The sequence below is a fragment of the Nothobranchius furzeri genome, chromosome 13 (assembly GCF_043380555.1).
Source record: "Nothobranchius furzeri strain GRZ-AD chromosome 13, NfurGRZ-RIMD1, whole genome shotgun sequence".
NCBI classification, from domain to species: domain Eukaryota; kingdom Metazoa; phylum Chordata; class Actinopteri; order Cyprinodontiformes; family Nothobranchiidae; genus Nothobranchius; species Nothobranchius furzeri.
Window position 1 is genome coordinate 8,954,477 of NC_091753.1, and position 24,294 is coordinate 8,978,770.

Sequence of the window (24,294 nt, forward strand, 5' to 3'; positions counted from 1 at the left end):
ATGATAGCGCTTTCCTAAGGGGGTCAAACCATGTCCCAAAGGTCACCGGATCTGGTGTCAATTTAAAGAAGTAGTCCAGTTACACATTTGTGGGCTTATAACTTGGCTTCTGAATGTCCTAGAGAGATCAGGTTTATTTTAGTGTACTCCAATCAACAGCCCCTACAACCACAAAAAGGAATGGAGTCATTAGCACTTATGGTTCTTAAATGGCACCCAGAATTATGCTGCACTAAGCACAATTTCACATGATTCTGGGTCAATTTGTGTGAAAACAAGGTCCAATCCGGCTGAAACGCTACAAGAAGGTAGAATCTATTGAGTTGTAAGTGATCTGAACGTTTCAAGATGATCGCACATTCCTATAGGGGGTAAAACCATGTCCCAAAGGTCACCGGGCCTGGTGTCACTTTAAAGAAGTAGTCCAGTTACATCTTTGTAGGCTTATAACTTGGCTTCTGAATGTCCTAGAGAGATCAGGTTTGTTTTAATGTACTCCAATCAACAGCCCCTACAACCACAAAAAGGAATGGAGTCATTAGCACTTATGGTTTGTAAATGGCACCCAGAATTATGTTGCACCAAGCACAATTTCACATCATTCTGGGTCCATTTGTGTGAAAACAAGGTCCAATCAGGCTGAAACGCTACAAGAAGGTAGAATCTATTGAGTTGTAAGTGATCTGAAGGTTTCAAGATGATCGCACATTCTTATAGGGGGTAAAACCATGTCCCAAAGGTCACCGGGCCTGGTGTCACTTTAAAGAAGTTGTCCAGTTACACCTTTGTGGGCTTATAACTTGGCTTCTGAATGTCCTAGAGAGGTCAGGTTTGTTTTAGTGTACTCCAATCAACAGCCCCTACAACCACAAAAAGGAATGGAGTCATTAGCACTTATGGTTTGTAAATGGCACCGAGAATTATGTTGCACGAAGCACAATTTCACATCATTCTGGGTTCATTTGTGTGAAAACAAGGTCCAATCAGGCTGAAACGTTACAGGAAGGTAGAATCTATTGAGTTGTAAGTGATCTGAATGTTTCATGATGATAGCACTTTCCTAAGGGGGTCAAACCATGTCCCAAAGGTCACCGGATCTGGTGTCAATTTAAAGAAGTAGTCCAGTTACACATTTGTGGGCTTATAACTTGGCTTCTGAATGTCCTAGAGAGATCAGGTTTATTTTAGTGTACTCCAATCAACAGCCCCTACAACCACAAAAAGGAATGGAGTCATTAGCACTTATGGTTTTTAAATGGCACCCAGAATTATGTTGCACAAAGCACAATTTCACATCATTCTGGGTCCATTTGTGTGAAAACAAGGTCCAATCAGGCTGAAACGTTACAGGACGGTAGAATCTATTGAGTTGTAAGTGATCTGAACGTTTCATGATGATAGCACTTTCCTAAGGGGGTCAAACCATGTCCCAAAGGTCACTGGATCTGGTGTCAATTTAAAGAAGTAGTCCAGTTACACATTTGTGGGCTTATAACTTGGCTTCTGAATGTCCTAGAGAGATCAGGTTTGTTTTAATGTACTCCAATCAACAGCCCCTACAACCACAAAAATGAATGGAGTCATTAGCACTTATGGTTTGTAAGTGGCACCCAGAATTATGTTGCACGAAGCACAATTTCACATCATTCTGGGTCAATTTGTGTGAAAACAAGGTCCAATCCGGCTGAAACGCTACAAGAAGGTAGAATCTATTGAGTTGTAAGTGATCTGAACGTTTCAAGATGATCGCACATTCCTATAGGGGGTCAAACCATGTCCCAAAGGTCACCGGGCCAAGTGTCACTTTAAAGAAGTAGTCCAGTTACACCTTTGTGGGCTTATAACTTGGCTTCTGAATGTCCTAGAGAGGTTAGGTTTGTTTTAGTGTACTCCAATCAACAGCCCCTACAACCACAAAAAGGAATGGAGTCATTAGCACTTATGGTTTGTAAATGGCACGCAGAATTATTTTGCACGAAGCACAATTTCACATCATTCTGGGTTCATTTGTGTGAAAACAAGGTCCAATCAGGCTGAAACGTTACAGAAAGGTAGAATCTATTGAGTTGTAAGTGATCTGAACGTTTCATGATGATAGCACTTTCCTAAGGGGGTCAAACCATGTCCCAAATGTCACCGGATCTGGTGTCATTTTAAAGTAGTAGTCCAGTTACACATTTGTGGGCTTATAACTTGGCTTCTGAATGTCCTGGAGAGGTCAGGTTTGTTTTAATGTACTCCAATCAACAGCCCCTACAACCACAAAAAGGAATGGAGTCATTAGCACTTATGGTTTGTAAATGGCACCCAGAATTATGTTGCACGAAGCAAAATTTCACATCATTCTGGGTTCATTTGTGTGAAAACAAGGTCCAATCAGGCAGAAACGTTACAGGAAGGTAGAATCTATTGAGTTGTAAGTGATCTGAACGTTTCATGATGATAGCACTTTCCTATAGGGGGTCAAACCATGTCCCAAAGGTCACCGGGCCTGGTGTCACTTTAAAGAAGTAGTCCAGTTACACATTTGTGGGCTTATAACTTGGCTTCTGAATGTCCTGGAGAGATCAGGTTTGTTTTAGTGTACTCCAATCAACAGCCCCTACAACCACAAAAAGGAATGGAGTCATTAGCACTTATGGTTTGTAAATGGCACCCAGAATTATGTTGCATGAAGCACAATTTCACATCATTCTGGGTCCATTTGTGTGAAAACAAGGTCCAATCAGGCTGAAACGTTACAAGAAGGTAGAATCTATTGAGTTGTAAGTGATCTGAACGTTTCATGATGATCGCACTTTCCTATAGGGGGTCAAACCATATCCCAAAGGTCACCGGACCTGGTGTCACTTTAAAGAAGTAGTCCAGTTACACATTTGTGGGCTTATAACTTGGCTTCTGAATATCCTAGAGAGGTCAGGTTTGTTTTAGAGTACTCCAGTTAACAGCCCCCATTACCCCAAAGAGGAATGGAGTCATTAGCACTTATGGTTTTTAAATGGCACCCAGAATTATGTTGCACGAAGCACACTTTCACATCATTCTGGGTTCATTTGTGTGAAAACAAGGTCCAATCAGACTGAAACGTTACAGGAAGTTAGAATCTATTGAGTTGTAAGTGATCTGAACGTTTCATGATGATAGCACTTTCCTAAGGGGGTCAAACCATGTCCCAAAGGTCACCGGATCTGGTGTCAATTTAAAGAAGTAGTCCAGTTACACATTTGTGGGCTTATAACTTGGCTTCTGAATGTCCTAGAGAGATCAGGTTTATTTTAGTGTACTCCAATCAACAGCCCCTACAACCACAAAAAGGAATGGAGTCATTATCACTTATGGTTTGTAAATGGCACCCAGAATTATGTTGCACGAAGCACAATTTCACATCATTCTGGGTCCATTTGTGTGAAAACAAGGTCCAATCAGGCTGAAACGTTACAGGAAGGTAGAATCTATTGAGTTGTAAGTGATCTGAACGTTTCATGATGATAGCACTTTCCTAAGGGGGTCAAACCATGTCCCAAAGGTCACCGGATCTGGTGTCAATTTAAAGAAGTAGTCCAGTTACACATGTGTGGGCTTATAACTTGGCTTCTGAATGTCCTAGAGAGATCAAGTTTATTTTAGTGTACTCCAATCAACAGCCCCTACAACCACAAAAAGGAAAGGAGTCATTAGCACTTATGGTTTGTAAATGGCACCCAGAATTATGTTGCACGAAGCACTATTTCACATTATTCTGGGTCCATTTGTGTGAAAACAAGGTCCAATCAGGCTGAAACGTTACAAGAAGGTAGAATCTATTGAGTTGTAAGTGATCTGAACATTTCATGATGATAGCACTTTCCTAAGGGGGTCAAACCATGTCCCAAAGGTCACCGGATCTGGTGTCAATTTAAAGAAGTAGTCCAGTTACACCTTTGTGGGCTTATAACTTGGCTTCTGAATGTCCTAGAGAGGTTAGGTTTGTTTTAGTGTACTCCAATCTACAGCCCCTACAACCACAAAAAGGAATGGAGTCATTAGCACTTATGGTTTGTAAATGGCACCCAGAATTATGTTGCACGAAGCACAATTTCACATCATTCTGGGTTCATTTGTGTGAAAACAAGGTTCAATCAGGCTGAAACGTTACAGGAAGGTAGAATCTATTGAGTTGTAAGTGATCTGAACGTTTAATGATGATAGCACTTTCCTAAGGGGGTCAAACCATGTCCCAAAGGTCACCGGATCTTGTGTCAATTTAAATAAGTAGTCCAGTTACACATTTGTGGGCTTATAACTTGGCTTCTGAATGTCCTAGAGAGATCAGGTTTATTGTAGTGTACTCCAATCAACAGCCCCTACAACCACAAAAAGGAATGGAGTCATTAGCACTTATGGTTTGTAAATGGCACCCAGAATTATGTTGCACGAAGCACTATTTCACATCATTCTGGGTCCATTTGTGTGAAAACAAGGTCCAATCAGGCTGAAACGTTACAGGAAGGTAGAATCTATTGAGTTGTAAGTGATCTGAACGTTTAATGATGATAGCACTTTCCTAAGGGGGTCAAACCATGTCCCAAAGGTCACCGGATCTGGTGTCAATTTAAAGAAGTAGTCCAGTTACACATTTATGGGCTTATAACTTGGCTTCTGAAGGTCCTAGAGCGATCAGGTTTGTTTTAGTGTACTCCAATCAACAGCCCCTACAACCACAAAAAGGAATGGAGTCATTAGCACTTATGGCTTTTAAATGGCACCCAGAATTATGTTGCACGAAGCACAATTTCACATCATTCTGGGTTCATTTGTGTGAAAACAAGGTCCAATCAGGCTGTAACGTTACATGAAGGTAGAATCTATTGAGTTGTATGTGATCTGAAGGTTTCATGATGATAGCACTTTCCTAAGGGGGTCAAACCATGTCTCAAAGGTCAGCGGATCTGGCGTCAATTTAAAGAAGTAGTCCAGTTACACATTTGTGGGCTTATAACTTGGCTTCTGAATGTCCTAGAGCGATCAGGTTTGTTTTAATGTACTCCACTCAACAGCCCCTAGAACCACAAAAAGGAATGGAGACATTAGCACTTATGGTTTTTAAATGGCACCCAGAATTATGTTGCACGAAGCACAATTTCACATCATTCTGGGTTCATTTGTGTGAAAACAAGGTCCAATCAGGCTGAATCGTTACAGGAAGGTAGAATCTATTGAGTTGTAAGTGATCTGAACGTTTCATGATGATAGCACTTTCCTAAAGGGGTCAAACCATGTCCCAAAGGTCACCGGATCTGGTGTCTAAAGAAGTAGTCCAGTTACACATTTGTGGGCTTATAACTTGGCTTCTGAATGTCCTAGAGAGATCAGGTTTGTTTTAGTATACTCCAATCAACAGCCCCTACAACCACAAAAAGGAATGGAGTCATTAGCACTTATGGTTTTTAAAAGGCACCCAGAATTATGTTGCACGAAGCACAATTTCACATCATTCTGGGTTCATTTGTGTGAAAACAAGGTCCAATCAGGCTGAAACGTTACAGGAAGGTAGAATCTATTGAGTTGTAAGTGATCTGAACGTTTCATGATGATAGCACTTTCCTAAGGGGGTCAAACAATGTCCCAAAGGTCACCGGATCTGGTGTCAATTTAAAGAAGTAGTCCAGTTACACATGTGTGGGCTTATAACTTGGCTTCTGAATGTCCTAGAGAGATCAAGTTTATTTTAGTGTACTCCAATCAACAGCCCCTACAACCACAAAAAGGAATGGAGTCATTAGCACTTATGGTTTGTAAATGGCACCCAGAATTATGTTGCACGAAGCACTATTTCACATCATTCTGGGTCCATTTGTGTGAAAACAAGGTCCAATCAGGCTGAAACGTTACAAGAAGGTAGAATCTATTGAGTTGTAAGTGATCTGAACATTTCATGATGATAGCACTTTCCTAAGGGGGTCAAACCATGTCCCAAAGGTCACCGGATCTGGTGTCAATTTAAAGAAGTAGTCCAGTTACACCTTTGTGGGCTTATAACTTGGCTTCTGAATGTCCTAGAGAGGTTAGGTTTGTTTTAGTGTACTCCAATCTACAGCCCCTACAACCACAAAAAGGAATGGAGTCATTAGCACTTATGGTTTGTAAATGGCACCCAGAATTATGTTGCACGAAGCACAATTTCACATCATTCTGGGTTCATTTGTGTGAAAACAAGGTCCAATCAGGCTGAAACGTTACAGGAAGGTAGAATCTATTGAGTTGTAAGTGATCTGAACGTTTAATGATGATAGCACTTTCCTAAGGGGGTCAAACCATGTCCCAAAGGTCACCGGATCTGGTGTCAATTTAAATAAGTAGTCCAGTTACACATTTGTGGGCTTATAACTTGGCTTCTGAATGTCCTAGAGAGATCAGGTTTATTGTAGTGTACTCCAATCAACAGCCCCTACAACCACAAAAAGGAATGGAGTCATTAGCACTTATGGTTTGTAAATGGCACCCAGAATTATGTTGCACGAAGCACTATTTCACATCATTCTGGGTCCATTTGTGTGAAAACAAGGTCCAATCAGGCTGAAACGTTACAGGAAGGTAGAATCTATTGAGTTGTAAGTGATCTGAACGTTTAATGATGATAGCACTTTCCTAAGGGGGTCAAACCATGTCCCAAAGGTCACCGGATCTGGTGTCAATTTAAAGAAGTAGTCCAGTTACACATTTATGGGCTTATAACTTGGCTTCTGAAGGTCCTAGAGCGATCAGGTTTGTTTTAGTGTACTCCAATCAACAGCCCCTACAACCACAAAAAGGAATGGAGTCATTAGCACTTATGGCTTTTAAATGGCACCCAGAATTATGTTGCACAAAGCACAATTTCACATCATTCTGGGTTCATTTGTGTGAAAACAAGGTCCAATCAGGCTGAAACGTTACATGAAGGTAGAATCTATTGAGTTGTATGTGATCTGAAGGTTTCATGATGATAGCACTTTCCTAAGGGGGTCAAACCATGTCTCAAAGGTCAGCGGATCTGGCGTCAATTTAAAGAAGTAGTCCAGTTACACATTTGTGGGCTTATAACTTGGCTTCTGAATGTCCTAGAGCGATCAGGTTTGTTTTAGTGTACTCCAATCAACAGCCCCTAGAACCACAAAAAGGAATGGAGACATTAGCACTTATGGTTTTTAAATGGCACCCAGAATTATGTTGCACGAAGCACAATTTCACATCATTCTGGGTTCATTTGTGTGAAAACAAAGTCCAATCAGGCTGAATCGTTACAGGAAGGTAGAATCTATTGAGTTGTAAGTGATCTGAACGTTTCATGATGATAGCACTTTCCTAAGGGGGTCAAACCATGTCCCAAAGGTCACCGGATCTGGTGTCTAAAGAAGTAGTCCAGTTACACATTTGTGGGCTTATAACTTGGCTTCTGAATGTCCTAGAGAGATCAGGTTTGTTTTAGTATACTCCAATCAACAGCCCCTACAACCACAAAAAGGAATGGAGTCATTAGCACTTATGGTTTTTAAAAGGCACCCAGAATTATGTTGCACGAAGCACAATTTCACATCATTCTGGGTTCATTTGTGTGAAAACAAGGTCCAATCAGGCTGAAACGTTACAGGAAGGTAGAATCTATTGAGTTGTAAGTGATCTGAACGTTTCATGATGATAGCACTTTCCTAAGGGGGTCAAACAATGTCCCAAAGGTCACCGGATCTGGTGTCAATTTAAAAAAGTAGTCCAGTTACACATTTGTGGGCTTATAACTTGGCTTCTGAATGTCCTAGAGCGATCAGGTTTGCTTTAGTGTACTCCAATCAACAGCCCCTACAACCACAAACAGGAATGGAGACATTAGCACTTATGGTTTTTAAATGGCACCCAGAATTATGTTGCACGAAGCACAATTTCACATCATTCTGGGTTCATTTTGGTGAAAACAAGGTCCAATCAGGCTGAAACAATACAGGAAGGTAGAATCTATTGAGTTGTAAGTGATCTGAACGTTTCATGATGATCGCACTTTCCTAAGGGGATCAAACCATGTCCCAAAGGTCACCGGATCTGGTGTCACTTTAAAGAAGTAGTCCAGTTACACATTTGTGGGCTTATAACTTGGCTTCTGAATGTCCTAGAGAGGTCAGGGTTGTTTTAGTGTACTCCAATCAACAGCCCCTACAACCACAAAAAGGAATGGAGTCATTAGCACTTATGGTTTGTAAATGGCACCCAGAATTATGTTGCACGAAGCACAATTTCACATCATTCTGGGTCCATTTGTGTGAAAACAAGGTCCAATCAGGCTGAAACGTTACAGGAAGGTAGAATCTATTGAGTTGTAAGTGATCTGAACGTTTCATGATGATAGCACTTTCCTAAGGGGGTCACACCATGTCCCAAAGGTCACCGGATCTGGTGTCAATTTAAAGAAGTAGTCCAGTTACACATGTGTGGGCTTATAACTTGGCTTCTGAATGTCCTAGAGAGATCAGGTTTGTTTTAGTGTACTCCAATCAACAGCCCCTACAACCACAAAAAGGAATGGAGTCATTAGCACTTATGGTTTGTAAATGGCACCCAGAATTATGTTGCACGAAGCACTATTTCACATCATTCTGGGTCCATTTGTGTGAAAACAAGGTCCAATCAGGCTGAAACGTTACAAGAAGGTAGAATCTATTGAGTTGTAAGTGATCTGAACATTTCATGATGATAGCACTTTCCTAAGGGGGTCAAACCATGTCCCAAAGGTCACCGGATCTGGTGTCAATTTAAAGAAGTAGTCCAGTTACACATTTGTGGGCTTATAACTTGGCTTCTGAATGTCCTAGAGAGATCAGGTTTGTTTTAGTGTACTCCAATCAACAGCCCCTAAAACCACAAAAAGGAATGGAGTCATTAGCACTTATGGTTTGTAAATGGCACCCAAAATTATGTTGCACGAAGCACAATTTCACATCATTCTGGGTCCATTTGTGTGAAAACAAGGTCCAATCAGGCTGAAACATTACAGGAAGGTAGAATCTATTAAATTGTAAGTGATCTGAACGTTTCATGATGATAGCACTTCCCTAAGGGGGTCAAACCATGTCCCAAAGGTCACCGGATCTGGTGTCTAAAGAAGTAGTCCAGTTACACATTTGTGGGCTTATAACTTGGCTTCTGAATGTCCTAGAGAGGTTAGGTTTGTTTTAGTGTACTCCAATCTACAGCCCCTACAACCACAAAAAGGAATGGAGTCATTAGCACTTATGGTTTGTAAATGGCACCCAGAATTATGTTGCACGAAGCACAATTTCACATCATTCTGGGTTCATTTGTGTGAAAACAAGGTCCAATCAGGCTGAAACGTTACAGGAAGGTAGAATCTATTGAGTTGTAAGTGATCTGAACGTTTAATGATGATAGCACTTTCCTAAGGGGGTCAAACCATGTCCCAAAGGTCACCGGATCTGGTGTCAATTTAAATAAGTAGTCCAGTTACACATTTGTGGGCTTATAACTTGGCTTCTGAATGTCCTAGAGAGATCAGGTTTATTGTAGTGTACTCCAATCAACAGCCCCTACAACCACAAAAAGGAATGGAGTCATTAGCACTTATGGTTTGTAAATGGCACCCAGAATTATGTTGCACGAAGCACAATTTCACATCATTCTGGGTTCATTTGTGTGAAAACAAGGTCCAATCAGGCTGAAACGTTACAGGAAGGTAGAATCTATTGAGTTGTAAGTGATCTGAACGTTTCATGATGATAGCACTTTCCTAAGGGGGTCAAACCATGTCCCAAATGTCACCGGATCTGGTGTCAATTTAAAGTAGTAGTCCAGTTACACATTTGTGGGCTTATAACTTGGCTTCTGAATGTCCTGGAGAGGTCAGGTTTGTTTTAATGTACTCCAATCAACAGCCCCTACAACCACAAAAAGGAATGGAGTCATTAGCACTTATGGTTTGTAAATGGCACCCAGAATTATGTTGCACGAAGCAAAATTTCACATCATTCTGGGTTCATTTGTATGAAAACAAGGTCCAATCAAGCAGAAACGTTACAGGAAGGTAGAATCTATTGAGTTGTAAGTGATCTGAACGTTTCATGATGATAGCACTTTCCTAAGGGGGTCAAACCATGTCCCAAAGGTCACCGGATCTGGTGTCAATTTAAAGAAGTAGTCCAGTTACACATTTGTAGGCTTATAACTTGGCTTCTGAATGTCCTAGAGAGATCAGGTTTATTTTAGTGTACTCCAATCAACAGCCCCTACAACCACAAAAAGGAATGGAGTCATTATCACTTATGGTTTGTAAATGGCACCCAGAATTATGTTGCACGAAGCACTATTTCACATCATTCTGGGTCCATTTGTGTGAAAACAAGGTCCAATCAGGCTGAAACGTTACAGAAAGGTAGAATCTATTGAGTTGTAAGTGATCTGAACGTTTCATGATGATAGCACTTTCCTAAGGGGGTCAAACCATGTCCCAAAGGTCACCGGATCTGGTGTCAATTTAAAGAAGTAGTCCAGTTACACATGTGTGGGCTTATAACTTGGCTTCTGAATGTCCTAGAGAGATCAAGTTTATTTTAGTGTACTCCAATCAACAGCCCCTACAACCACAAAAAGGAATGGAGTCATTAGCACTTATGGTTTGTAAATGGCACCCAGAATTATGTTGCACGAAGCACTATTTCACATCATTCTGGGTCCATTTGTGTGAAAACAAGGTCCAATCAGGCTGAAACGTTACAAGAAGGTAGAATCTATTGAGTTGTAAGTGATCTGAACATTTCATGATGATAGCACTTTCCTAAGGGGGTCAAACCATGTCCCAAAGGTCACCGGATCTGGTGTCAATTTAAATAAGTAGTCCAGTTACACATTTGTGGGCTTATAACTTGGCTTCTGAATGTCCTAGAGAGATCAGGTTTATTGTAGTGTACTCCAATCAACAGCCCCTACAACCACAAAAAGGAATGGAGTCATTAGCACTTATGGTTTGTAAATGGCACCCAGAATTATGTTGCACGAAGCACTATTTCACATCATTCTGGGTCCATTTGTGTGAAAACAAGGTCCAATCAGGCTGAAACGTTACAGGAAGGTAGAATCTATTGAGTTGTAAGTGATCTGAACGTTTAATGATGATAGCACTTTCCTAAGGGGGTCAAACCATGTCCCAAAGGTCACCGGATCTGGTGTCAATTTAAAGAAGTAGTCCAGTTACACATTTATGGGCTTATAACTTGGCTTCTGAAGGTCCTAGAGCGATCAGGTTTGTTTTAGTGTACTCCAATCAACAGCCCCTACAACCACAAAAAGGAATGGAGTCATTAGCACTTATGGCTTTTAAATGGCACCCAGAATTATGTTGCACGAAGCACAATTTCACATCATTCTGGGTTCATTTGTGTGAAAACAAGGTCCAATCAGGCTGAAACGTTACATGAAGGTAGAATCTATTGAGTTGTATGTGATCTGAAGGTTTCATGATGATAGCACTTTCCTAAGGGGGTCAAACCATGTCTCAAAGGTCAGCAGATCTGGCGTCAATTTAAAGAAGTAGTCCAGTTACACATTTGTGGGCTTATAACTTGGCTTCTGAATGTCCTAGAGCGATCAGGTTTGTTTTAGTGTACTCCAATCAACAGCCCCTAGAACCACAAAAAGGAATGGAGACATTAGCACTTATGGTTTTTAAATGGCACCCAGAATTATGTTGCACGAAGCACAATTTCACATCATTCTGGGTTCATTTGTGTGAAAACAAGGTCCAATCAGGCTGAATCGTTACAGGAAGGTAGAATCTATTGAGTTGTAAGTGATCTGAACGTTTCATGATGATAGCACTTTCCTAAGGGTGTCAAACCATGTCCCAAAGGTCACCGGATCTGGTGTCTAAAGAAGTAGTCCAGTTACACATTTGTGGGCTCATAACTTGGCTTCTGAATGTCCTAGAGAGATCAGGTTTGTTTTAGTATACTCCAATCAACAGCCCCTACAACCACAAAAAGGAATGGAGTCATTAGCACTTATGGTTTTTAAAAGGCACCCAGAATTATGTTGCACGAAGCACAATTTCACATCATTCTGGGTTCATTTGTGTGAAAACAAGGTCCAATCAGGCTGAAACATTACAGGAAGGTAGAATCTATTGAGTTGTAAGTGATCTGAACGTTTCATGATGATAGCACTTTCCTAAGGGGGTCAAACAATGTCCCAAAGGTCACCGGATCTGGTGTCAATTTAAAGAAGTAGTCCAGTTACACATGTGTGGGCTTATAACTTGGCTTCTGAATGTCCTAGAGAGATCAAGTTTATTTTAGTGTACTCCAATCAACAGCCCCTACAACCACAAAAAGGAATGGAGTCATTAGCACTTATGGTTTGTAAATGGCACCCAGAATTATGTTGCACGAAGCACTATTTCACATCATTCTGGGTCCATTTGTGTGAAAACAAGGTCCAATCAGGCTGAAACGTTACAAGAAGGTAGAATCTATTGAGTTGTAAGTGATCTGAACATTTCATGATGATAGCACTTTCCTAAGGGGGTCAAACCATGTCCCAAAGGTCACCGGATCTGGTGTCAATTTAAAGAAGTAGTCCAGTTACACCTTTGTGGGCTTATAACTTGGCTTCTGAATGTCCTAGAGAGGTTAGGTTTGTTTTAGTGTACTCCAATCTACAGCCCCTACAACCACAAAAAGGAATGGAGTCATTAGCACTTATGGTTTGTAAATGGCACCCAAAATTATGTTGCACGAAGCACAATTTCACATCATTCTGGGTCCATTTGTGTGAAAACAAGGTCCAATCAGGCTGAAACATTACAGGAAGGTAGAATCTATTAAATTGTAAGTGATCTGAACGTCTCATGATAATAGCACTTCCCTAAGGGGGTCAAACCATGTCCCAAAGGTCACCGGATCTGGTGTCTAAAGAAGTAGTCCAGTTACACATTTGTGGGCTTATAACTTGGCTTCTGAATGTCCTAGAGAGATCAGGTTTGTTTTAGTATACTCCAATCAACAGCCCCTACAACCACAAAAAGGAATGGAGTCATTAGCACTTATGGTTTTTAAATGGCACCCAGAATTATGTTGCACGAAGCACAATTTCACATCATTCTGGGTTCATTTGTGTGAAAACAAGGTCCAATCAGGCTGAAACGTTACAGGAAGGTAGAATCTATTGAGTTGTAAGTGATCTGAACGTTTCATGATGATAGCACTTTCCTAAGGGGGTCAAACCATGTCCCAAATGTCACCGGATCTGGTGTCAATTTAAAGTAGTAGTCCAGTTACACATTTGTGGGCTTATAACTTGGCTTCTGAATGTCCTGGAGAGGTCAGGTTTGTTTTAATGTACTCCAATCAACAGCCCCTACAACCACAAAAAGGAATGGAGTCATTAGCACTTATGGTTCTTAAATGGCACCCAGAATTATGTTGCACGAAGCACAATTTCACATCATTCTGGGTTCATTTGTGTGAAAACAAGGTCCAATCAGGCTGAAACGTTACAGGAAGGTAGAATCTATTGAGTTGTAAGTGATCTGAACGTTTCAAGATGATCGCACATTCCTATAGGGGGTAAAACCATGTCCCAAAGGTCACCGGGCCTGGTGTCACTTTAAAGAAGTAGTCCAGTTACATCTTTGTAGGCTTATAACTTGACTTCTGAATGTCCTAGAGAGATCAGGTTTGTTTTAATGTACTCCAATCAACAGCCCCTACAACCACAAAAAGGAATGGAGTCATTAGCACTTATGGTTTGTAAATGGCACCCAGAATTATGTTGCACGAAGCACAATTTCACATCATTCTGGGTTCATTTGTGTGAAAACAAGGTCCAATCAGGCAGAAACGTTACAGGAAGGTAGAATCTATTGAGTTGTAAGTGATCTGAACGTTTCATGATGATAGCACTTTCCTAAGGGGGTCAAACCATGTCGCAAAGGTCACCGGATCTGGTGTCACTTTAAAGAATTAGTCCAGTTACACATTTGTGGGCTTATAACTTGGCTTCTGAATGTCCTAGAGAGATCAGGTTTGTTTTAGTGTACTCCAATCAACAGTCCCTACAACCACAAAAAGGAATGGAGTCATTAGCACTTATGGTTTGTAAATGGCACCCAGAATTATGTTGCACGAAGCACAATTTCACATCATTCTGGGTCCATTTAAGTGAAAACAAGGTCCAATCAGGCTGAAACGTTACAAGAAGGTAGAATCTATTGAGTTGTAAGTGATCTGAACGTTTCATGATGATAGCACTTTCCTAAGGGGGTCAAACCATGTCCCAAAGGTCACCGGATCTGGTGTCAATTTAAAGTAGTCCAGTTACACATTTGTGGGCTTATAACTTGGCTTCTGAATGTCCTAGAGAGATCAGGTTTTTTTAGTGTACTCCAATCAACAGCCCCTACAACCACAAAAAGGAATGGAGTCATTAGCACTTATGGTTTGTAAATGGCACCCAGAATTATGTTGCACGAAGCACAATTTCACATCATTCTGGGTTCATTTGTTTGAAAACAAGGTCCAATCAAGCAGAAACGTTACAGGGCGCGTCTTGCTTGGGCCTCTCTCCTGGAGACGCTCAGTCAGACCCAGTGTTGACACGTGACAAGACGCTCCTCGGGGCGCGTCTTGCTTGGGCTTCTCTCATGGAGGCCCTCAGTCAGAACCATTGTTGATATGTGGCAAGACGCTCCTCGGGGCGCGTCTTGCTTGGGCCTCTCTCCTGGAGGCACTCATTCAGACCGAGTGCTGACATGTGGCAAGACACTCCTCGGGACGCGTCTTGCTTGGGCTTCTCTCCTGGAGGCCCTCAGTCAGACTCATTGTTGACATGTGGCAAGACGCTCCTCGGGGCGCGTCTTGCTTGGGCCTCTCTCCTGGAGGCGCTCAGTCAGACCGAGTGCTGACATGTGGCAAGACGCTCCTCGGGACGCGTCTTGCTTGGGCTTCTCTCATGGATGCCCTCAGTCAGAGCCATTGTTGATATGTGGCAAGACGCTCCTCGGGGCGAGTCTTGCTTGGGCCTCTCTCCTGGAGGTACTCAGTCAGACCCAGTGTTGACATGGTGCAAGACGCTCCTCGGGGCGCATCTTGCTTGGGCTTCTCTCTTGGAGGATCTCAGTCAGACCCATTGTTGACATGTGGCAAGACGCTCCTCGGGGCGCGTCTTGCTTGGAACTCTCTCCTGGAGGCGCTCAGTCAGACCGAGTGCTGACATAAGGCAAGACGCTCCTCGGGGCGCGTCTCTCTGGGGCCTCTCTCCTGGAGGCGCTCAGTCAGACCCAGTGCTTACATGTGGCAAGACGCTCCTCGGGGCGCGTCTTGCTGGGGCTTCTCTCCTGGAGGCGTTCAGTCAGACCGAGTGCTGACATGTGGCAAGACACTCCTCGGGACGCGTCTTGCTTGGGCTTCTCTCCGGGAGGCCCTCAGTCAGACTCATTGTTGACATGTGGCAAGACGCTCCTCGGGGCGCGTCTTGCTTGGGCTTCTCTCCTGGAGGCGCTCAGTCAGACCCAGTGGTGACATGTGGCAAGACGCTCCTCGGGGCGCGTCTTGCTTGGGCTTCTCTCCTGGAGACGCTCAGTCAGACCCAGTGTTGACACGTGACAAGACGCTCCTCGGGGCGCGTCTTGCTTGGGCTTCTCTCATGGAGGCCCTCAGTCAGACCCATTGTTGATATGTGGCAAGACGCTCCTCGGGGCGCGTCTTGCTTGGGCCTCTCTCCTGGAGGCGCTCAGTCAGGCCGAGTGCTGACATGTGGCAAGACACTCCTCGGGACGCGTCTTGCTTGGGCTTCTCTCCTGGAGGCCCTCAGTCAGACTCATTGTTGACATGTGGCAAGACGCTCCTCGGGGCGCGTCTTGCTTGGGCCTCTCTCCTGGAGGCGCTCAGTCAGACCCAGTGGTGACATGTGGCAAGAAGCTCCTCAGGGCGCGTCTTGCTTGGGCCTCTCTCCTGGAGACGCTCAGTCAGACCCAGTGTTGACACGTGACAAGACGCTCCTCGGGGCGCGTCTTGCTTGGGCTTCTCTCATGGAGGCCCTCAGTCAGAACCATTGTTGATATGTGGCAAGACGCTCCTCGGGGCGCGTCTTGCTTGGGCCTCTCTCCTGGAGGCACTCATTCAGACCGAGTGCTGACATGTGGCAAGACACTCCTCGGGACGCGTCTTGCTTGGGCTTCTCTCCTGGAGGCCCTCAGTCAGACTCATTGTTGACATGTGGCAAGACGCTCCTCGGGGCGCGTCTTGCTTGGGCCTCTCTCCTGGAGGCACTCAGTCAGACCGAGTGGTGACATGTGGCAAGACGCTCCTCGGGGCGCGTCTTGATTGGGCCTCTCTCCTGGAGACGCTCAGTCAGACCCAGTGTTGACACGTGACAAGACGCTCCTCGGGGCGCGTCTTGCTTGGGCTTCTCTCATGGAGGCCCTCAGTCAGACCCATTGTTGATATGTGGCAAGACGTTCCTCGGGGCGAGTCTTGCTTGGGCCTCTCTCCTGGAGGTGCTCAGTCAGACCCAGTGTTGACATGGTGCAAGACGCTCCTCGGGGCGCGTCTTGCTTAGGCTTCTCTCTTGGAGGCCCTCAGTCAGACCCATTGTTGACATGTGGCAAGACGCTCCTCGGGGCGCGTCTTGCTTGGGCTTCTCTCCTGGAGGCCCTCAGTCAGACCCATTGTTGACATGTGGCAAGACGCTCCTCGGGGCGCGTCTTGCTTGGGCCTCTCTCCTGGAGGCGCTCAGTCAGACCGAGTGCTGACATAAGGCAAGACGCTCCTCGGGGCGCGTCTTGCTGGGGCCTCTCTCCTGGAGGCGCTCAGTCAGACCCAGTGCTTACATGTGGCAAGACGCTCCTCGGGGCGCGTCTTGCTTGGGCCTCTCTCCTGGAGGCGCTCAGTCAGACCCAGTGGTGACATGTGGCAAGACGCTCTTCGGGGCGCGTCTTGCTTGAGCCTCTCTCCTGGAGATGCTCAGTCAGACCCAGTGTTGACACGTGACAAGACGCTCCTCGGGGCGCGTCTTGCTTGGGCTTCTCTCATGGATGCCCTCAGTCAGAGCCATTGTTGATATGTGGCAAGACGCTCCTCGGGGCGAGTCTTGCTTGGGCCTCTCTCCTGGAGGTACTCAGTCAGACCCAGTGTTGACATGGTGCAAGACGCTCCTCGGGGCGCATCTTGCTTGGGCTTCTCTCTTGGAGGATCTCAGTCAGACCCATTGTTGACATGTGGCAAGACGCTCCTCGGGGCGCGTCTTGCTTAGGCTTCTCTCTTGGAGGCCCTCACTCAGACCCATTGTTGACACGTGGCAAGACGCTCCTTGGGGCGCGTCTTGCTTGGAACTCTCTCCTGGAGGCGCTCAGTCAGACCGAGTGCTGACATAAGGCAAGACGCTCCTCGGGGCGCGTCTCTCTGGGGCCTCTCTCCTGGAGGCGCTCAGTCAGAACCCGTGCTTACATGTGGCAAGACGCTCCTCGGGGCGCGTCTTGCTGGGGCTTCTCTCCTGGAGGCGTTCAGTCAGACCGAGTGCTGACATGTGGCAAGACACTCCTCGGGACGCGTCTTGCTTGGGCTTCTCTCCGGGAGGCCCTCAGTCAGACTCATTGTTGACATGTGGCAAGACGCTCCTCGGGGCGCGTCTTGCTTGGGCTTCTCTCCTGGAGGCGCTCAGTCAGACCCAGTGGTGACATGTGGCAAGACGCTCCTCGGGGCGCGTCTTGCTTGGGCTTCTCTCCTGGAGACGCTCAGTCAGACCCAGTGTTGACACGTGACAAGACGCTCCTCGGGGCGCGTCTTGCTTGGGCTTCTCTCATGGAGGCCCTCAGTCAGACCCATTGTTGATATGTGGCAAGACGCTCCTCGGGGCGCGTCTTGCTTGGGCCTCTCTCCTGGAGGCGCTCAGTCAGGCCGAGTGCTGACATGTGGCAAGACACTCCTCGGGACGCGTCTTGCTTGGGCTTCTCTCCTGGAGGCCCTCAGTCAGACTCATTGTTGACATGTGGCAAGACGCTCCTCGGGGCGCGTCTTGCTTGGGCCTCTCTCCTGGAGGCGCTCAGTCAGACCCAGTGGTGACATGTGGCAAGAAGCTCCTCAGGGCGCGTCTTGCTTGGGCCTCTCTCCTGGAGACGCTCAGTCAGACCCAGTGTTGACACGTGACAAGACGCTCCTCGGGGCGCGTCTTGCTTGGGCTTCTCTCATGGAGGCCCTCAGTCAGAACCATTGTTGATATGTGGCAAGACGCTCCTCGGGGCGCGTCTTGCTTGGGCCTCTCTCCTGGAGGCACTCATTCAGACCGAGTGCTGACATGTGGCAAGACACTCCTCGGGACGCGTCTTGCTTGGGCTTCTCTCCTGGAGGCCCTCAGTCAGACTCATTGTTGACATGTGGCAAGACGCTCCTCGGGGCGCGTCTTGCTTGGGCCTCTCTCCTGGAGGCACTCAGTCAGACCGAGTGGTGACATGTGGCAAGACGCTCCTCGGGGCGCGTCTTGATTGGGCCTCTCTCCTGGAGACGCTCAGTCAGACCCAGTGTTGACACGTGACAAGACGCTCCTCGGGGCGCGTCTTGCTTGGGCTTCTCTCATGGAGGCCCTCAGTCAGACCCATTGTTGATATGTGGCAAGACGTTCCTCGGGGCGAGTCTTGCTTGGGCCTCTCTCCTGGAGGTGCTCAGTCAGACCCAGTGTTGACATGGTGCAAGACGCTCCTCGGGGCGCGTCTTGCTTAGGCTTCTCTCTTGGAGGCCCTCAGTCAGACCCATTGTTGACATGTGGCAAGACGCTCCTCGGGGCGCGTCTTGCTTGGGCTTCTCTCCTGGAGGCCCTCAGTCAGACCCATTGTTGACATGTGGCAAGACGCTCCTCGGGGCGCGTCTTGCTTGGGCCTCTCTCCTGGAGGCGCTCAGTCAGACCGAGTGCTGACATAAGGCAAGACGCTCCTCGGGGCGCGTCTTGCTGGGGCCTCTCTCCTGGAGGCGCTCAGTCAGACCCAGTGCTTACATGTGGCAAGACGCTCCTCGGGGCGCGTCTTGCTTGGGCCTCTCTCCTGGAGGCGCTCAGTCAGACCCAGTGGTGACATGTGGCAAGACGCTCTTCGGGGCGCGTCTTGCTTGAGCCTCTCTCCTGGAGATGCTCAGTCAGACCCAGTGTTGACACGTGACAAGACGCTCCTCGGGGCGCGTCTTGCTTGGGCTTCTCTCATGGAGGCCCTCAGTCAGACCCATTGTTGATATGTGGCAAGACGCTCCTCGGGGCGCGTCTTGCTTGGGCCTCTCTCCTGGAGGCGCTCAGTCAGACCGAGTGCTGACATATGGCAAGACGCTCCTCGGGGCGCGTCTTGCTTGGGCTTCTCTCCTGGAGGCACTCAGTCAGACCCATTGTTTACATGTGGCAAGACGCTCCTTAGGGCGCATCTTGCTTGGGCCTCTCTCCTGGAGGCCCTCTGTCAGCCCCAGTGTTGACATGTGTCAAGACGCTCCTCGGGGTGCGTCTTGCTTGGGCCTCTCTCCTGGAGGCGCTCAGTCAGACCGAGTGCTGACATGTGGCAAGACACTCCTCGGGGCGCGTCTTGCTTGGGCTTCTCTCCTGGAGGCCCTCAGTCAGACCCATTGTTGACATGTGGCAAGACGCTCCTCGGGGCGCGTCTTGCTTGGGCTTCTCTCCTGGAGGCCCTCAGTCAGACCCATTGTTCACATGTGGCAAGACGCTCCTCGGGGCGCATCTTGCTTGGGCCTCTCTCCTGGAGGCCCTCTGTCAGCCCCAGTGTTGACATGTGTCAAGACGCTCCTCGGGGTGCGTCTTGCTTGGGCCTCTCTCCTGGAGGTGCTCAGTCAGACCGAGTGCTGACATGTGGCAAGACGCTCCTCGGGGCGCGTCTTGCTTGGGCTTCTCTCCTGGAGGACCTCAGTCAGACCCATTGTTGTCATGTGGCAAGACGCTCCTTGGGGCGCGTCTTGCTTGGAACTCTCTCCTGGAGGCGCTCAGTCAGACCGAGAGCTGACATAAGGCAAGACACTCCTCGGGAAGCGTCTTGCTTGGGCTTCTCTCCTGGAGGCCCTCAGTCAGACTCATTGTTGACATGTGGCAAGACGCACCTCGGGGCGCGTCTTGCTTGGGCCTCTCTCCTGGAGGTGCTCAGTCAGACCCAGTGGTGACATGTGGCGAGAAGCTCCTCAGGGCGCGTCTTGCTTGGGCCTCTCTCCTGGAGACGCTCAGTCAGACCCAGTGTTGACACGTGACAAGACGCTCCTCGGGGCGCGTCTTGCTTGGGCTTCTCTCATGGAGGCCCTCAGTCAGACCCATTGTTGATATGTGGCAAGACGCTCCTCGGGGCGCGTCTTGCTTGGGCCTCTCTCCTGGAGGCGCTCATTCAGACCGAGTGCTGACATGTGGCAAGACACTCCTCGGGACGCGTCTTGCTTGGGCTTCTCTCCTGGAGGCCCTCAGTCAGACTCATTGTTGACATGTGGCAAGACGCTCCTCGGGGCGCGTCTTGCTTGGGCCTCTCTCCTGGAGGCACTCAGTCAGACCGAGTGGTGACATGTGGCAAGACGCTCCTCGGGGCGCGTCTTGCTTAGGCTTCTCTCTTGGAGGCCCTCAGTCAGATCCATTGTTGACATGTGGCAAGACGCTCCTCGGGGCGCGTCTTGCTTGGGCTTCTCTCCTGGAGGCCCTCAGTCAGACCCATTGTTGACATGTGGCAAGACGCTCCTCGGGGCGCGTCTTGCTTGGGCCTCTCTCCTGGAGGCGCTCAGTCAGACCGAGTGCTGACATAAGGCAAGACGCTCCTCGGGGCGCGTCTTGCTGGGGCCTCTCTCCTGGAGGCGCTCAGTCAGACCCAGTGCTTACATGTGGCAAGACGCTCCTCGGGGCGCGTCTTGCTTGGGCCTCTCTCCTTGAGGCGCTCAGTCAGACCCAGTGGTGACATGTGGCAAGACGCTCTTCGGGGCGCGTCTTGCTTGAGCCTCTCTCCTGGAGATGCTCAGTCAGACCCAGTGTTGACACGTGACAAGACGCTCCTCGGGGCGCGTCTTGCTTGGGCTTCTCTCATGGAGGCCCTCAGTAAGACCCATTGTTGATATGTGGCAAGACGCTCCTCGGGGTGCGTCTTGCTTGGGCCTCTCTCCTGGAGGCGCTCAGTCAGACCCAGTGCTGACATGTGGCAAGACGCTCCTCGGGGCGCGTCTTGCTTGGGCTTCTCTCCTGGAGGCCCTCAGTCAGACCCATTGTTGACATGTGGCAAGACGCTCCTCGGGGCGCGTCTTGCTTGTGCTTCTCTCCTGGAGGCCCTCAGTCAGACCCATTGTTTACATGTGGCAAGACGCTCCTCGGGGTGCATCTTGCTTGGGCCTCTCTCCTGGAGGCCCTCTGTCAGCCCCAGTGTTGACATGTGTCAAGACGCTCCTCGGGGCGAGTCTTGCTTGGGCCTCTCTCCTGGAGGTGCTCAGTCAGACCCAGTGTTGACATGGTGCAAGACGCTCCTCGGGGCGCGTCTTGCTTGGGCTTCTCTCTTGGAGGCCCTCAGTCAGACCCATTGTTGACATGTGGCAAGACGCTCCCCTGGGCGTGTCTTGCTTGGGCTTCTCTCCTGGAGGCCCTCAGTCAGACCCATTGTTGACATGTGGCAAGACGCTCCTCGGGGCGCGTCTTGCTTGGGCCTCTCTCCTGGAGGCGCTCAGTCAGACCGAGTGCTGACATAAGGCAAGACGCTCCTCGGGGCGTGTCTTGCTGGGGCCTCTCTCCTGGAGGCGCTCAGTCAGACCCAGTGCTTACATGTGGCAAGACGCTCCTCGGGGTGCGTCTTGCTTGGGCCTCTCTCCTGGAGGCGCTCAGTCAGACCCAGTGGTGACATGTGGCAAGACGCTCCTCGGGGCGCGTCTTGCTTGGGCCTCTCTCCTGGAGACGCTCAGTCAGAACCAGTGTTGACACGTGACAAGACGCTCCTCGGGGCGCGTCTTGCTTGGGCTTCTCTCATGGAGGCCCTCAGTCAGACCCATTGTTGATATGTGGCAAGACGCTCCTCGGGGCGCGTCTTGCTTGGGCCTCTCTCCTGGAGGCGCTCAGTCAGACCGAGTGCTGACATGTGGCAAGACGCTCCTCGGGACGCGTCTTGCTTGGGCTTCTCTCATGGATGCCCTCAGTCAGAGCCATTGTTGATATGTGGCAAGACGCTCCTCGGGGCGAGTCTTGCTTGGGCCTCTCTCCTGGAGGTACTCAGTCAGACCCAGTGTTGACATGGTGCAAGACGCTCCTCGGGGCGCATCTTGCTTGGGCTTCTCTCTTGGAGGATCTCAGTCAGACCCATTGTTGACATGTGGCAAGACGCTCCTCGGGGCGCGTCTTGCTTAGGCTTCTCTCTTGGAGGCCCTCACTCAGACCCATTGTTGACACGTGGCAAGACGCTCCTTGGGGCGCGTCTTGCTTGGAACTCTCTCCTGGAGGCGCTCAGTCAGACCGAGTGCTGACATAAGGCAAGACGCTCCTCGGGGCGCGTCTCTCTGGGGCCTCTCTCCTGGAGGCGCTCAGTCAGACCCAGTGCTTACATGTGGCAAGACGCTCCTCGGGGCGCGTCTTGCTGGGGCTTCTCTCCTGGAGGCGTTCAGTCAGACCGAGTGCTGACATGTGGCAAGACACTCCTCGGGACGCGTCTTGCTTGGGCTTCTCTCCGGGAGGCCCTCAGTCAGACTCATTGTTGACATGTGGCAAGACGCTCCTCGGGGCGCGTCTTGCTTGGGCTTCTCTCCTGGAGGCGCTCAGTCAGACCCAGTGGTGACATGTGGCAAGACGCTCCTCGGGGCGCGTCTTGCTTGGGCTTCTCTCCTGGAGACGCTCAGTCAGACCCAGTGTTGACACGTGACAAGACGCTCCTCGGGGCGCGTCTTGCTTGGGCTTCTCTCATGGAGGCCCTCAGTCAGACCCATTGTTGATATGTGGCAAGACGCTCCTCGGGGCGCGTCTTGCTTGGGCCTCTCTCCTGGAGGCGCTCAGTCAGGCCGAGTGCTGACATGTGGCAAGACACTCCTCGGGACGCGTCTTGCTTGGGCTTCTCTCCTGGAGGCCCTCAGTCAGACTCATTGTTGACATGTGGCAAGACGCTCCTCGGGGCGCGTCTTGCTTGGGCCTCTCTCCTGGAGGCGCTCAGTCAGACCCAGTGGTGACATGTGGCAAGAAGCTCCTCAGGGCGCGTCTTGCTTGGGCCTCTCTCCTGGAGACGCTCAGTCAGACCCAGTGTTGACACGTGACAAGACGCTCCTCGGGGCGCGTCTTGCTTGGGCTTCTCTCATGGAGGCCCTCAGTCAGAACCATTGTTGATATGTGGCAAGACGCTCCTCGGGGCGCGTCTTGCTTGGGCCTCTCTCCTGGAGGCACTCATTCAGACCGAGTGCTGACATGTGGCAAGACACTCCTCGGGACGCGTCTTGCTTGGGCTTCTCTCCTGGAGGCCCTCAGTCAGACTCATTGTTGACATGTGGCAAGACGCTCCTCGGGGCGCGTCTTGCTTGGGCCTCTCTCCTGGAGGCGCTCAGTCAGACCGAGTGCTGACATGTGGCAAGACGCTCCTCGGGACGCGTCTTGCTTGGGCTTCTCTCATGGATGCCCTCAGTCAGAGCCATTGTTGATATGTGGCAAGACGCTCCTCGGGGCGAGTCTTGCTTGGGCCTCTCTCCTGGAGGTACTCAGTCAGACCCAGTGTTGACATGGTGCAAGACGCTCCTCGGGGCGCATCTTGCTTGGGCTTCTCTCTTGGAGGATCTCAGTCAGACCCATTGTTGACATGTGGCAAGACGCTCCTCGGGGCGCGTCTTGCTTAGGCTTCTCTCTTGGAGGCCCTCACTCAGACCCATTGTTGACACGTGGCAAGACGCTCCTTGGGGCGCGTCTTGCTTGGAACTCTCTCCTGGAGGCGCTCAGTCAGACCGAGTGCTGACATAAGGCAAGACGCTCCTCGGGGCGCGTCTCTCTGGGGCCTCTCTCCTGGAGGCGCTCAGTCAGACCCAGTGCTTACATGTGGCAAGACGCTCCTCGGGGCGCGTCTTGCTGGGGCTTCTCTCCTGGAGGCGTTCAGTCAGACCGAGTGCTGACATGTGGCAAGACACTCCTCGGGACGCGTCTTGCTTGGGCTTCTCTCCGGGAGGCCCTCAGTCAGACTCATTGTTGACATGTGGCAAGACGCTCCTCGGGGCGCGTCTTGCTTGGGCTTCTCTCCTGGAGGCGCTCAGTCAGACCCAGTGGTGACATGTGGCAAGACGCTCCTCGGGGCGCGTCTTGCTTGGGCTTCTCTCCTGGAGACGCTCA